Below are 16,222 nucleotides of genomic sequence, written 5' to 3'. Positions count from 1 at the left end.
CAGTACCTCTAATTCCTCCATTTTGTTACCTAGGCTCCTCGCATTGGTGTACAAACATCTTCATTTTTGCTGTTTGGCCTCGCTCACATTCTTTACCCAATGAGGCACGGTCATTCTACAGCCAGCAGAACCTATTAGACTGGTATCCACACTGCCCTTCCTCCTTATAGCCATTCTCCTACCCACGGCTGTATCCTTTCTTACTTTCTTTTCTTCCCTCTCAAGGCTAAAATCCGGCATGGAGATTACCTGGACATCCCCCAACCAACCATCTCCCCCAGATTCCTAGTTTAAAGCTCTCTGAATCAGTTGTGCCAGCCTCCATCCTAGAAGTCTATTTCCTTCCCTACTCAGATGAAGTCCATCCCGAGAGAACTGTCCTCTGTCCAGGAATGCCTCCCAGTGGCCATACATCCCAAAGCCCGCCTTCTAGCACCACTGCCTGAGCCATCTGTTGACAGTCATAATCTTGTCACGCCTTTGTTGCCCTTCTCCAGGCCTGGTTACAGGCCTGTCTACTCTTCTCAGTAAAGAGTCCCTGATCACGTAGACCTGCCTTTCCCTGGTGACAGTTCTATTCTCCAGTCTATCCCCTGTTCCCTCTGGCTGCAAGTTCTTTCCATTGCTATTCTCCCTTGTAATCCTCTTCAACCCATCCTGTATCCTCCTGGGGCTCATATTTGGTGTAGTCTCCATTGACTTTTCCCCTTTTCCTATAGGACTAGCCGCTCTTCTCTTCTTCCTTGCCCCTCCAGCTTCAGTGACTACCTGCTGAGCCCCTTCTTCATTTTCCAACTCTCAAAACTTATTCCTGAGCTCTATTTCTCCTTCACCAGCCCGTCTTTTCCTCTGTCTGGTTCTTTTCATCACATGCTTCCACTGACCACTTTCCTCACCCAGCAGTCTCCCCTCAGAATTCCCCAGTCCTGCTTCCATCTGCAAGTCTGAGCTTTTCCCTTCAGATACCTCATGTCTTTGCTCCATCATCTGCTCAAACCCCTTTCTAAACTCAACCAGACTTTCCATCTGCATCTCCAAACCTCAGATCTTCTCCTCCATCAGCTCGAGCAGATGGCATTTCATGCAGACAAAACTCTTACCAGGTCCCCCCTCCAGGATCATGGACATACGGCAGCTTCCACATCCAGTCATCTTCATTGTGTCTTCCATGACAGGCCCAACAAAGAAAGGAACAGAACACCACCAGCTATCACCTTCAGCCCCAAACTAAAAGATCTCCAGGGCAGGATCAAGTGGAGTTCCTTAGGGATCAATCTTTGGGACCAATCTTATTTCATCTTTTTATTGCTGATCTGAGCACAAAAAGTGGGTGTGTGCTAATCAAGTTTGCCGATGATCCAAAGCTGGGAGGTATTGCTAATTTAGAGAGATACCGGGATATCGTACAGGAAGATTTGGATGACCTTATAAAATGGAGTAATAGTAATAGGATGAAATTGAATCATGAGAAGTGTAAGGTCAAGCATTTAGGGATTAATAACAAGGATTTTAGTTATAAACTGGGGACACATCAGTTAGAAGTAACGGAGGAGGAGAAGGACCTTGGAGTATTGGTTGATCATAGGATGACTATGAGCCGCCAATGTGATATGGCCGTGCAAAAAGCTAATGCGGTCTTGGGATGCATCAGGCGAGGTATTTCCAGTCGAGATAAGGAGGTTTTAGAACCATTCTAAAAGGCACTGGTGAGACCTCACCTGGAATACTGTGTGCAGTTCTGGTCTCCCATGTTTAAGAAGGATGAATTCAAACTGGAAGAGGTACAGAGAAGGGCTACTAGGATGATCCGAGGAATGGAAAACCTGTCTTATGAAAGGAGACTCAAGGAACTTGGCTTGTTTAGCCTAACTAAAAGAAGGTTGAGGGGAGATAGGATTGCTCTCTATAAATATATCAGAGGGATAAATACCAGAGAGGGAGAGGAATTAAAATTTAAGCTCAGTACCAATGTGGACACAAGAACAAATGGCTATAAACTGGTCACTGGGAAGTTTACACTTGAAATTAGATGAAGGTTTCTAACCATCAGAGGAGTGAAGTTTTGGAATAGCCTTCCAAGGGAAGCAATGGGGGCAAAAGACCTATCTGGCTTTAAGATTAAACTCGGTAATTTTATGGAGGAGATGGTATGATGGGATAACATGATTTTGGCAATTAATTGATCTGTAAATATTCATGGTTAATAGGCCCAATGGCTGTGATGGGATGTTAGATGGGGTGGCATCTGAGTTACTAAAGAGAATTCTTTCCTGGGTATCTGGCTGGTGAATCTTGCCCAAATGCTTAGGGTTTAGCTGGTGCCATAATTGGGATCAAGAAGGAATTTTTCTGCAGCAGATTGGAAGAGGCCCTGGAAGTTTTTCGCCTTCCTCTATAGCATGGGGCACGGGTCACTGGCTGGAGGATTTTCTGCTCCTTGAGCTCTTCAAATCCTGATTTAAGGACTTCGATGGCTCAGACATAGGTGAGAGGTTTTGCACAGGAGTGAGATTCTGTGGCTTGCTTTGTGCAGGAGGTCAGACTAGATGATCATGATGGTCCCTTCTGACCTCAATATCTATGAATCTATGAATTAAAAACAGGGAGATTATAGCGGGTCCTGCTGAAAGGTGAACTGTCAAGCTGGAGGGAGGTTACCAGTGGAGTTCCTTAGGCATCAAGATTCTACAATCTATTCTGAAGGACGATCCCTCAATCTCACAGATCTTGGGAGACAGGCCAGTCCTCGCTTACAGACAGCCCCCCAACCTGAAGCAAATAATCACTAGCAACCACACAACAAAAACATTAACCCAGGAACCTATCCTTGCAACAAACCCATTGCCAACTCTGTCCACATATCTAGTCTAGGGACACCATCCTCGGACCTAATCACATCAGCCACACCGTCAAATGTGCCCAAATACATTTGTTAGTCTCTAAGGTGCCAGAACTACTCCTCATTTTGTTTTTTGTTTTTGGGTTTTTTTTGCTGATACAGACTAACACGGCTCCCACTCTGAACTAAATGATTGCATCTCTCCCCAAAAGAGATCTATAAGCACAGAGAACACCCTGGAGACCAGGCCTTTAAACGTTAGGAAACATCAGAGTTAAGGTGACGTACATACTTTGCGCAGTGCTGTTGTGTATGTGTGTTATGATACAGACTCACAAGCGTGGCCTTGGGGTCAATTCCCTGCCCCCCACAGCATCAATTTCCTCCAGACTCCCAAGGGAAGTGGTGCTTCCTCCATCCCTTGATGAGATGCCTTTCTCGAGTCTGCTTTGGTCCAAAACTCGCGACTGCACCATGCAGGAGGCCTGTGATGTGTAGGGGGGCCAGATGAGATGATCTAACAGTCTCTTCTGGCCTTCAAGTCTCCAAATCTCTGCAAAACTGGGTGCGGCACATTGAGCATCCTCTGATGGTTCCACGTGTGGCCTGCGTGAACCCTTGCACGACCACTGAGTGTGTGGGGGTGACCCAGGGGGAGCAGCTCAAACATGCACAGGAGCCGGCTCGGGGCAGGACATGAGCCCTGCAGGGCAGGGGTGGAGGTGGCAGTGACATCACAAGGGCCTTTTGCAGCACTCAGCTGATTGGTGAAAGGCGGTTGGGAGGCGGTGACCTCACAGAGAGTCCACGACAACGGCCAGGGAGGACAGGCTGCAGGGCAGGGGGATCTCAGAGACCCCCAAGGCTTTGCTGCAGGGAGTCTCCTTCTTGAGGTGTCTCCTTGAGGACTGAGAGAGAATTCAGGGTCATGTATGTCTGATATCTGCTAGGAGAGCAATACAGCGGTGCACAGACAATCCAGGAAGTTTTTGGAAACTGTCGGGGACAATTTCCTGGTGCAAGTGCTGGAGGAACCAACTAAGGGCAGAGCTCTTCTTGACCTGCTGCTCACAAACCGGGAAGAATTAGTAGGGGAAGCAAAACTGGATGGGAACCTGGGAGGCAGTGACCATGAGATGGTCAAGTTCAGGATCCTGACACAGGGAAGAAAGGAGAGCAGCAGAATACGGACCCTTGACTTCAGAAAAGCAGACTTTGACTCCCTCTGGGAACTGATGGGCAGGATCCCCTGGGAGAATAACATGACGGGGAAAGGAGTCCAGGAGAGCTGGCTGTATTTTAAAGAATCCTTATTGAGGTTACAGGGACAAACCATCCCGATGTGTAGAAAGAATAGTAAATATGGCAGGCGACCAGCTTGGCTTAACAGTGAAATCCTTGCTGACCTTAAACACAAAAAAGAGGCTTACAAGAAGTGGAAGATTGGACAAATGAACAGGGATGAGTATATAAATATTGCTCGGGCATGTAGGAATGAAATCAGGAAGGTTAAATCACACCTGGAGTTGCAGCTAGCGAGGGATGTTAAGAGAACCAAGAAGGGTTTCTTCAGGTATGTTGGCAATAAGAAGAAAGCCAAGGAAATTGTGGCCCCTTACTGAATGAGGGAGGCAATCTAGTGACAGAGGATGTGGAAAAAGCTAATGTACTCAATGATTTTTTTGCCTCTGTCTTCATGAACAAGGTCAGCTCCCAGACTACTGCACTGGGCAGCACAGCATGGGGAGGAGGTGGCCAGCCTCTGTGAAGGAAGAAGTGGTTCGGGACTATTTAGAAAAACTGGACGTGCACAAGTCCATGGGGCCGGATGCGTTGCATCCGAGATTGCTAAAGGAATTGGCGGATGTGATTGCAGAGCCATTGGCCATTATCTTTGAAAACTCATGGCGACTGGGGGAAGTCCCGGAAGACTGGAAAAAGGCTAATATAGTGCCAATCTTTTAAAAAGGGAAGAAGGAGGATCCTGGGAACTATAGGCCAGTCAGCCTCACCTCAGTCCCCGGAAAAATCATGGAGCAGGTCCTCAAGGAATCAATTCTGAAGCACTTAGAGGAGAGGAAAGTGATCAGGAACAGTCAGCATGGATTCACAAAGGGCAAGTCATGCCTGACTTATCTAATTGCCTTCTATGATGAGATAACTGGTTCTGTGGATGAAGGGAAAGCAGTGGACGTGTTATTCCTCGACTTCAGCAAAGCTTTTGACATGGTCTCCCACAGTATTCTTGTCAGCAAGTTAAAGAAGTATGGGCTGGATGGATGCACTACAAGGTGGGTAGAAAGTTGGCTAGATTGTCGGGCTCAACGGGTAGTGATCAATGGCTCCATGTCTAGTTGGCAGCCGGTATCTAGCGGAGTGCCCCAAGGGTCGGTCCTGGGGCCTGTTTTGTTCAATATCTTCATAAATGATCTGGAGGATGGTGTGGATTGCACCCTCAGCAAGTTTGCGGATGACACTAAACTGGGAGGAGTGGTAGATATGCTGGAGAGTAGGGATAGGATACAGAGGGACCTAGACAAAATGGAGGATTGGGCCAAAAGAAATCTGATGAGGTTCAACAAGGACAAGTGCAGAGTCCTGCACTTAGGACAGAAGAATCCAATGCACCGCTACAGACTAGGGACCGAATGGCTAGGCAGCAGTTCTGCAGAGAAGGACCTCAGGGTGACAGTGAACGAGAAGCTGGATATGAATCAACAGTGTCCCCTTGTTGCCAAGAAGGCCAATGGCATTTTGGGGTGTATAATTAGGGGCATTGCCAGTAGATCGAGGGATGTTATCCTTCCCCTCTATTCAACATTGGTGAGGCCTCATCTGGAGTACTGTGTCCACTTTTGGGCCCCACACTACAAGAAGGTTGAGGAGAAATTGGAAAACGTCCAGTGGAGGGCAACAAAATTGATTAGGGGTCTGGAACACATGACTTATGAGGAGAGGCTGAGGGAACTGGGATTGTTTAGTCTACGGAAGAGAAGAATGAGGGGGGACTTAATAGTTGCTTTTAACTCTCTAAAAGGTGGATCCAAAGAGGATGGATCTAGACTATTCTCAGTGATAGCAGATGACAGAACGAGGAATAATGGTCTCAAGTTGCAGTGGGGGAGATTTAGGTTGGATATTAGGAAAAACCTTTTTTACTAAGAGGGTGGTGAAACACTGGAATGTGTTACTTAGGGAGGTGGTGGAATCCCCTTCCTTAGAAGTTTTTAAGGTCAGGCTTGACAAAGCCCTGACTGGGATGATTTAGTGGGGATTGGTCCTGCTCTGGGCAGGGGGTTGGACTAGATGGCCTCCTGAGGTCCCTTCCAACTCTGTTATTCTATGATTCTATGAGTCTATGATTCAAATCCCTGACGTAATCCCACTCCGTCCAGTAGCCCCAGGCACATTCCAAGCGTTGGATTCGAGACACTGAGTCAGCTTCCTGCAGTGAGTTTCAGCCTTCCCAGAGGTAATTTGTGGGGGCTCGCCATTTTCGGATGTTCTTGTTTATTTCCCCTCCATCCAATTCAAATGAGTTTGAAATTACTCACGGCAACATTCTTTCACCTACTTTGGTAAACAGTTATCAAATGTTGTACTGAGAGACCAGTCAGTGGGGAACAGAGCGATAGTCATTTGTAAACCAGTTGCATTAAGAACCACAGGTCTCTGGATGGGGGTAGACCACCGTGGGGATGGGAGTGTCACAGAGAATTTGGAGGGAGGTGGCGGAGTAGAGGGTGGAAGAGGTTGAATTAGGGTACATTTTCCCTTGGCCCCGAAAGGGGCAGCACGACATGCCCAATTAAAAGGGGGTGTCACGCCTGAAGAATTTACAATATCCACCAAAATAACAGTAACAACAAGACAAACCTAGAACACAATGTTTTGTTGCGACAGGGGACCCACGGCGTTCTGGGTTTTCTTCCACTGGCACCAGCTTGCCCAGAAAGTGTCTGAAAAAGAAAATAAGCATTCCCCAGCCCCTGGGTGGGGACAGATGATTGCTTAAAAATGCCCCTTTCTTTTCACATTTTTTTTGACTGACTGCAGGAAAACCAAAAAATTACCTTTATATTTTGTTTGTTTGTTTTTTCATTCAAAGGATACTTGCTGCATACCTGGGCAGAGGAGGCCTGTCTATGTAAACACGGTCTGTTCCTGAAGTCTTTCCCCCAGCTCATCACTAGATGTGAGGGGGGAGGTCATTCAGGCCTTCCTTACACTTCGTATTTAAAAACTCCTTATTCTTCCTATCTCTGCTGGCCTTAGATTTCTCCTCCTGTCCCTTCTTTGGCAGCTCATATGATGTGGCCAAGTGGTTAAAGTGGTGGGCTGCTTATCATTGTGCTTTGCATGCATGGGTTTGAATCCCATCCTCATTGTGTGCATTTTGTCTTCTCCCCTCCTTCACAAACAACCATCTCCCCTTTGGTACAAGCCACATTGCTTCCTGTAAACAAAAACCTTCTCAGGAACTCAGACCTCCCTTGCTGTCAATAAAACACGTCTAAATCCCAGATTTCTCAAAGAGTTCTTTGTTTCTTAGTATTTATCTCAAAAGGTAACAGCCTCATAACGTCCCCGAAACACCCTGGGACCAGCCCAAATAATTAAAATGCCCCCACCTCAGCCACGACAGTGAACCACAGCTAGCGTGTCTAGGTCAAGGTGCTCTGGAGGAAGCAACTCAAACATTTTCTCTCTGCTTCCCTTGGCGAGGTTTGACTGGGAAAACAAAATTGAAAATTTTCTGCTGGGAAACCAATTCTAGTCTGTTTGGGGACTTTCATTTGAATGGATTATTATTATTCTCTTCTGATCTCTGAATTATTTCAGTTCAGTCTTTGTCCTCCAGATGTGTTGCCAGGTGTTGAGCAGAGTGGGAGTGAGGCCAAGTCATGACGTCTCTTCCCCTCTTCCAACTTGCTAGGAAGTTCCGCTGCCTTGATGTGAGTCAAGCAGTGTCCATTGTCTCCGGGCTGTCTCGGAGGAGTCCGCATTGTACACGGTTCCTGGGAGAGTCCTTGGGAGCGTGGATACCTTTCCTGGGCCATCTGTCTCCACTGTCATTTTATAGCTCTGCAGCCCCAGCCCCATAAGCCTGAGTCAGCTGCCCCGGGCTCTGAGACAGGTGCCCTGGGTGTTTTAATTGCAGTATAGACATAACATTAGGATACGTCTACAGTGCAATGAATCACCCACGGCTGGCCCATGTCACATTAATCCAGGACAGCGGCTTGGGCTGTAAAGTAGCAGGGTACGTGTCTCGGCTCAGGCTCAGGACCCTGCTCTAGGAGCCCAGAAGGTTGGGCGGGAGTTTGGCAAGTGAAAAAGGTAAAACCGCAGTGAAGTATTCCCCTGGACTCAATGGCATTTCTCCATTTCTCTGTCTGCTTTGGAGCAGTGACAAAACAGGTCCTGCTGTATTCATTATTTCAAAGGGAGGTTTAGGATTTTCATTCTCAGACACGGTGCACAAAGCAGGACTCAACCCTCAGCATAAACTGAATGAGCCGCCCACAGATTCTGGCAGCCCCAATGAGCCACTTGGTGTGAGAGCTCAGACCTGCCCCTGTCCCAGAGGGAGGGGGTCATCTGCGAGGGGACTGGAACACTGGCCTATCAGCCCTTCACACCCAAACTTTCAGTCACTCTATTATCAGTGCCTATGAGTGTAATTTAAACAACAAGAACGGCTACACTGGGCTAGAGCAAAGGTCCATCTAACTCTGTTATTTGTCTTCTGATAGGAGCCAGTATCAGGTGCCTTAAAAGCCACTACTGGGAGTTGAACCCAGGATCTCCTGTTTAGAAGAGAGGTGCCTTAAACCAGCTAATCCATGGTGCTTTCCTCTGGCTAATGTATGGTGTCTGCCCACACCTGACTCCCTGCCAACCCACACTGGGCCCTGACAAGCGTTTCTTGTGTTTTGATTCTGTAAAGCAGAGAAGCGGGTGAAGTTTTACTCCCAAGGGGTGTGTGTGATTCTTTGGACAGGTCTATCTTACAAAATTAAGTCAGTAACAACATTACTTTGGGGTGTTAAAAATTTTACCTTCCCTGAGCAATGCAGTTATATCAGCCTAATCCCGGTGTAGATAGCACTGGGTTAACAGGAGGACTTCTTCCCACCCCACTCTGCCTCTTCGGCTGAGGCCTGCTGGTCCACCTTTCACTCGCTCCTCTCTCCCCGAGGCCTCCTTGCCGGCTGCTCATTCCTCTCCGCCCCCTACCCCAAGGTCTGCCCGCCACCCACACCTCTCTGACCCCTCCCCTGAGACCCACCATGGCCGCCGCTCCCACCTCTCAGCCCCACCCATGAGACCCACCCAGCCTGCCACCCGTGCCTCTCCGTCCTGCCCTGACCACCACTTGCACCTCTGTGCCCCTCCCCTGAGGCCCACCCTGCCCACCTCTTTCTTCATGCCGCTGTTGTTATTCCATGACACATTAAAGATGGAATGAAAAGCTGAGTTTCCTCCAGGGTGAGGAAAGGAAGGAGACACCAACCCCCTGGCAAAGCTCTGTGCCCCACAGAAAACCTGCCCCCTGCTATTACAGTCACTGATGTACTGGGGATATGACGGGAAAGGGACTGTCTGAATTATCGAGGCAGGAATTTTACAACAATCTACAGCAACATCACTGGCCACAAACACACTCTCCTCATGCTCCAGCCAGAAGGGAAACGAGCAGGAATTCTTGTTCAGCCCTGGGCACACTTACACAACAGCACAGCAGTGAGTGTGTTGTGGACGCTGGTCTGAGGAAACAATTGGAAACCATCACTCAGTGAGAAAAGAACTAGAGTGTCGTGAGAGCGCTCTATAAAGCAAGTAGTTGTGGCTGAGTGGTTAAGGTGGTGGACTCGAAATCCCTTGGGGGGGGTCTCCCTGTGCAGGTTTGAATCCTGCCAACTACGGAGGAAGTTGTGGCTCTTCAGTTTCAGTGCCTGAGCATCCTTGGCCCCAGTGGGAGCCAGGCTACGTCTACACGACAGAGTTATGCTGCTTTAGTTAAAGCGTTTTAATTAAGCCGCTGTTGCATGTCCACACTAGGCTGCTTGTGTCACCGGAGCGCATCCAGGCTAGCAGCTCTTGGATCGCCACAGAGAGCAGTGCATTGTGGGACGCTATCCCACTGTGCAACTGGCCGCAGGGTGCTTTGGGAAGGGTTTGCAATGCCTTGTGGGCAGCCACACGAGGCAGGTTTCTCTATCCCATTGTTCCATGGGCATCCGACTCGATTGCCAGCTGCTTTTCAGCTGCCGTGGGCATGGTGGGCAGAGAGTGTGTGTGTGTTGGGGACAGACAGTGTGTGTGTTCGGGGAGCGTGTGTGTTGTGGAAGAGTGAATGTGTTGGCACGCTGTCCCTAAGTTCAGACAGCTGCTGGAAGCAACCAGTCCTGAGTCAGGCGGAGGGGGACACCCCAGTCCTGAGTCAAGGGGAGGGGGACACCCCAGTCCTGAGTCAGGGGGAGCAGGACAGCCCCGACATCAGCCCCCACTTCCCGCACTGGCTCAGCACAGCTCAGCAGTCTCGGTCACATACACACACTGCTGCCTGCCTGGCTGTGTGTCAGGGTGCAGGACGAGGGGGGTTTAGAGGGCCATGGGCCCAGCACTTTTTAGCAGCCCTAAGAACGGACGACGGAGGGGGGAACAAGGTGGAGCCTTGGGGGAAGAGGCGTTCTGTGGGTGTGGCCTCGGAGGGAGGGGTGGCATCAGGGAGAAGGGGCGGTGTGAGATTGGGGCCTCAGGGAGAAGGGGCGGAGTGAGTGAGGGCTGGGGGGAAAGGGGTGTCATGGGGGCGTCACAGTTCGGACACCGGTGGCCCCCCCACTGTAAGGAATATTCCACCACCCCTGCTCTGGGTCCTAGGTGTGGTGAATTTGTCAGGTCTGTTGCCGGCACCCAGTGCCAGGAGGCTGAACAACAGCTTGAGTTGGTTCGTTACCCGGTGTGCTACACCCAATAATCACAACGGGGTGGAGAAGCAGAAAAGTTTATTTGCAGCTGCAAAAAGGTACAGGGAGAAGAAAATCTCAAATCCTGCACAACAGAGCAGGAAGTTACACAGGCTTTTATACATCCTTTTTCCCAGCATACTTATCCAATAGCAAGCTGCCCCAAGTATCCATATAGCCAGCCAATCCAGTTCCCAGCTAGTTCCCTGATTCTCTGTATCATTTGTTAAACGAAACATAAAGCTGCTTTATTCAGCATTGTTCTTCCATATCTCCCCTGTTTGGCCTTGCTTAGTTTCAGGCAGTCTGACTCTGCAACATACTGTTGCAGATTCTCAGCATAACTGCTGTGTGTGCCTCCAGGCCGGGGGGGCGGGCAAGGACACCTGGGCCTAGTGCAAGGGGGCTTCATAGACACTCATGGTCTTCCATCTCCTCGAGTTACCTAGTGGCCATGCCCCAGTGTCCCCAACAGGTCTGAGACAGGAGTTGCTTGTGAATGACAGTGACCCCTTTGCCAATTGGCACCAATAAGCTTTTGTCACACATTGCGACGGGGCAAGGCAAGACGGCTATAGTTAAGTAGTGCGGAACAGGTATTTTAGCCCCAGGCTAAACAAATCCTTGGTACTATGGTAACCAAATGGCAGTTGTTTCAGGTTAATCAAGACACCTGGGGCCAATTAAGATCCTTCTAGAAAGCAGTGGAGATAGCTAGGTTGATTGGAATACCTGAAGCCCATCAAGGCCTGGCTGGAACGAGTGAAAAGCCTCCCAGTTCGTCAGTGAGGCGCATGTGTCAGGATCTGTAGGAGGAAGCCGTGCTGTTGGAGGAACCAAGCAGTGCAAATCCATATCAGGTGCAAGGAAGGAGGCCCTGAGGTAACAGCGAAGGAGAGACTGAGTGGGGGCTACTGTGGGGAAGCGGCCCAGGGAATTGTACACGTCCTATTTCCCAAAAGTCAGCTACCATAGCTGCTACTATTAGGGTCCCTGGGCTGGAGCCCAGAGTAGAGGGTGGGCCCAGGCTCCCCCCTCCCCTCCCTGATTAATCATGGATACTGGGAAACAGAGATTGTGCATGGGAGGGTTGCTTCTCCTCACCTCCCTTGCTGGCTTATGATGGCTCAGTAAGCTGTGGCCCTTGCCTCTAGGGAGAGAGAAGGGCTATGTGGACGGTCACAGTGAGCCTCTGAGGCTAGCAAAATCCACCAGGAAACGTGGGACTCATAGAGACAAGGACAGAGCTTTGTCACAACATGCACTGAGCTATACCCTCACACCCTGATATAATAGAAAGACCAGCACAAAAAACAGAGAAAGGAACAATAAGATACTAAAATAACAACAGTTGGAACTCTCCATTTCTCTCAGTCTTAGGGTGGATGGGTACGAAGAGCTGTAGCTACAGTTGAGGAACCAGGCGATCGGACAGCTGGCCCAGCCCTCCATACTAGTACCTCTCTGACATATAGGGAAATGGGTCAAAATTGGAATTCATGTCATGACTCACTTCCCATAGGGGATCGGTCTGTCTCAGGCTCTGTCTATACTTCAAACACTGGAAGTATTCTTCTGACAACCTAACACTGTCTACGCTGGGGCTGAGGTCACATTAACTACTTCTCTCAGTGGAGTGGACTTTTCACACCCCTGAGAGAGGTGGCTACGTCAACATCGCTTTTCAGCATAGACCAGACTTTAGATGGCTTCTTGACCTAAAAGGTAATGGACTTCAGCCTTTTCCTTGGTGGTTGAGGACTGCAACTTTCCTACCTGCTGAACACATCCTATGACAGATGACTTTCCTTTGCAAATTAGAGAAGTGGGGAAGTCAGTGACCCTTACAGTCTAAGTGTAAGAACTTGTAAAAACTTCTACAAATTGTCTCTTCGAATAATTTTGCTTTCACTAGAAATAGACTTTGAAACTAAGCAAAATAAGTTCTATTTGAAACACAAAAATTTAAAATCTATACTAGGCCAATATTCACTTATACACTCTCACACACATTCTTCCACCCCAACCATTGGAGTGAGGTTTTCTACCAGAACTCCTTACACTACAGGGGGTAAATTAAAGCAAATTAACTTTTCAAGATCAGCTGTCACTTCCTGTATGACTAACAAAACAAAAAAACCAAGACACTTTGTTTTACAAAGTGATTCAGATTATCACACAATTAGTCTCCTACTCTTTAACCAATAAATTCTTTTTCATTGGAAACAATAACATATTCAAAGAGCTCAAATTCTTGTCATATGAGTTCATTTTCTTTTAATCCCCGTTGCCAACAACTGAACCTTGGCTCTAGTTCTGGTTTGTCCCAACATAGGTCCCAACCAATTCTCTGAGTTCATATATCGCTGGTTCTTCTAAAAGGCATTTATCGGTATAACTATATTGCTCAGGGGTGTGAAAAATCCAGAGTTGAGCAATGTAGTTACACAGCCCTAACGCCCTGTGTAGATAGCGCTACGTCAGCAGGACATATAGCTTGAGGGGGCTGGACTAATGAAGTCCGACGGCAGAGATCTCTCCCATTGGCTTAGAGCATCTGTAATAGCATGCTACACCAGTGCAGCTACATTGGGGCAGCTGTGCCAACATCAGCTTTATTGTGAAGCCGGAGCATCAGACACAAAACCAGAGAATCAGGACTCAACATGCGAGTATCTGGAAGTCTGAAACTGGAACCAGACACATTCGTTGCCTCATTGGTTGCCATCATTTCCACAGCCTGAAAGTCCTTGTTTCTGTGAAAATAGAATGAATTATATTGAAATTATAATTCATTAAAGAAATGCTACTTGAAGGGTTAGTTGAAATATAGTTGTCAAGAAGAGAAACATTAAGGAGTGTGAGACAACGGGTTCTCAAACTAATTAACTTAGAGCTCCGACTGAGCTGAGAGATTGGTAAACATTAGTATGCAAGTAAGATATGTATGTATATTTGTCAGTTTCTGCTTCCTTTTGTCTCTTATGTTAAATTGGCTTATCCGTATAAATAAGTTAGCTTGAGCCTTTGCAGGGGGCTCACATATCTGGGTGCACTGGCAAAGTGCTTTGCTAATAAACAGAATGGTCTGACAAATTATGTGAGTCCTGAAGCTGACTTTGACATTACCCGATCAGGCACCAAGTTTGGAATCCACGAGGAGGGAATGTCCTATGAAGCACTCTCTCTCTTTGGATCCAAATGGTGAAGGATGATTGTTCTCAATCTAACCCTGGCATGCTTTGGATCTGTAATCAGTGAGTTGTACAAACAAACAATTTTCCTTGGGTCTTTGGTCACCATAGCTTCTTTTACTGGGATGGAAACCAAGAACGGAGCGTGTACTCATTCAACCCCAGTTCTTTCCAAATCCTTGGCCTTGCTTAGGGTAAATGTACACTTCTCTGAAGTAGAATCCTTTACAAAAGCACTCAAAATCTCAGCAGTGTTAGTGAGGAATGGCTTCCTGAAACATGCCCGGCTTTTCTTTAATTTGGTGGCACAATTCCAGGCAAGGGACTGGATACAGGCCTGTTAGTTATCAGAGCTGGAGTTTCTATTCAAAACTAGCTATTTTTCTGCAGCTATTAGATTTCCAACACTGATTTCATTTCATACACTTTTTTTAGCACCTACAAAGGACAAATTCAATAAAAAACCCACTTCTATTTCCTCAACATCTGCATCATGAAGGAGACCATTCCCCATGCCATAGAATTAGTTAGGTTATTTAAAATTTTTTAGTAACCTAGCATCCCCCATAATGGGGGACTAAACAGCCCCTTGCCAGAAGTGGCTTTACCAATTGATGGAACCTGGGATTTAAACTCCAAATGATCACACGGTGCTTGGGATCCATCTGAATTCCCCTTCCAGGTTTTTGACACTTTCATCTCCAGGCATAGCAACTCTGATATAGGATTAAAGAAGTCAAAGCATCGTCTCCAAGCACAGACAGCTGAGACCGCTTCATCACGTGACACTTTGAGAAGTGGAGGGATAGAATGTGACGAAGATCCCTCCTGTCTGAGCCATGCAGAGTTAACAGGTCTGGAGTGATGGGGAAGGAGGGAATCTCTGAGTCACCCCATCTCCTTCCAGTGTCACAGAGGCTGAAATGACACTTCTTTTCCTGCCCCTGCTCCTCTTCCTTTAAATATAATTGGGAAAGTTCCCAATATAACTGCTCTTCAGCACAACCCAGAGCAACGTGAGAACAACTGGCAATGATATAATCTGAATCATTGGTGATTCCGAATAATAATTTTGCAATAGGAGGAATGGTATAGATGTGATGCTCCCTGGTTCCTGATAGGAAGGGCACACTCAAATTATTCATGAGACAATGGAGTAGATAGGAAGGACAAATGGGTCCACCTCAAAACAGGGTGAACTGCAAAAGGCAAAAATGGGCCACTCATTTGGACACGCTGGGGGATAACGGTGCTGCAAACAGTTCAAACAACTTTAAAAGTTATTATGTGGGAATCAGGAAAAGTATTAAAGAAAAAAAAAGTACGGATAGCCCTAGAGGTTTTTATGGTGTTGATCTCCTGTGCAGATTCTTGGATGGCTAACATGGGCTGAGTGCCAAGAGAAGGTTTTCCCACACTCATGGCATTCATAGGGCCTCTCCCCTGTGTGGTTCTCTGATGGGTAACAAGGTTTGAGCTGCGATTGAAGGTTCTCACACTCACGGCATTCATAGGGCCTCTCTCCTGCGCGGATTCTCTGATGCTTTATAAGGGCTGACTGGTCATATACGTTTTTCCCACACTCAGTGCATGCATTTTTTGTCTTTCCCCTGAGGATTTCCTGCTGTGTTGTGCTTTCCTTGAGGTCCTTCTGAGTTCCCCGACAGGAAATTAATTTACCCACTTTATCCCTTGGCCGATTTCCCTGCTCGCTCTCTGGTCTGTGCTGAATCTCACAGGATTTTCCCTGCTCATGACTCCTGGACACGTTCCTTTCCGATCTTTGTGATAATGCTCTGTGTTTATCCACTTGCCCAGCATCTTCCTGCTGAGAATTCTGCTCCTCTTTCTCACATGCCATCGCATCACCTGCTGCGGTAGAGACAGAAACCTCAAACAGGGATGGAAAGGGGAAGGCCAATGAAGAAAAGTGCTGGAGACAGGTCAAATAAAAGCAGGAACTGAACTCCTCCAAACACTTCCCCTAAATAGGAGAGAGGAGGGGATCAATTCAGCCTTCACATCCCATCAAATTCATGGGGGGAAGGGAGGAAGCTACTGCCTGACGTCTGCTCGGATCTACAGGAAGCCATGAGCTATAGTTACCCTGAGGTTATGACCCCTGCTCGGGACAATAATGAACTGAGTGACCTCCCAAGGGCTTCGTAGGGCAGCCCAGATGTTTCCTTCAGGCCCTTACAGATTCTGAGTTGGTT

At 47.7% G+C, this 16,222-nt stretch overlaps 1 protein-coding gene across 1 annotated transcript in view; it reads left to right on the top strand.

Moving 5' to 3' along the window:
* Positions 1–16,222, top strand: part of LOC140904567 (uncharacterized) — a 708,751-nt gene that overhangs the window by 459,181 nt on the left and 233,348 nt on the right.

The sequence above is a fragment of the Lepidochelys kempii genome, unplaced genomic scaffold (genome assembly GCF_965140285.1).
Source record: "Lepidochelys kempii isolate rLepKem1 unplaced genomic scaffold, rLepKem1.hap1 scaffold_29, whole genome shotgun sequence".
Taxonomy (NCBI): Eukaryota; Metazoa; Chordata; order Testudines; family Cheloniidae; genus Lepidochelys; species Lepidochelys kempii.
The sequence above is the reverse complement of the archived record's forward strand: the minus strand, read 5'-3'. Positions and strand labels throughout refer to the sequence as shown.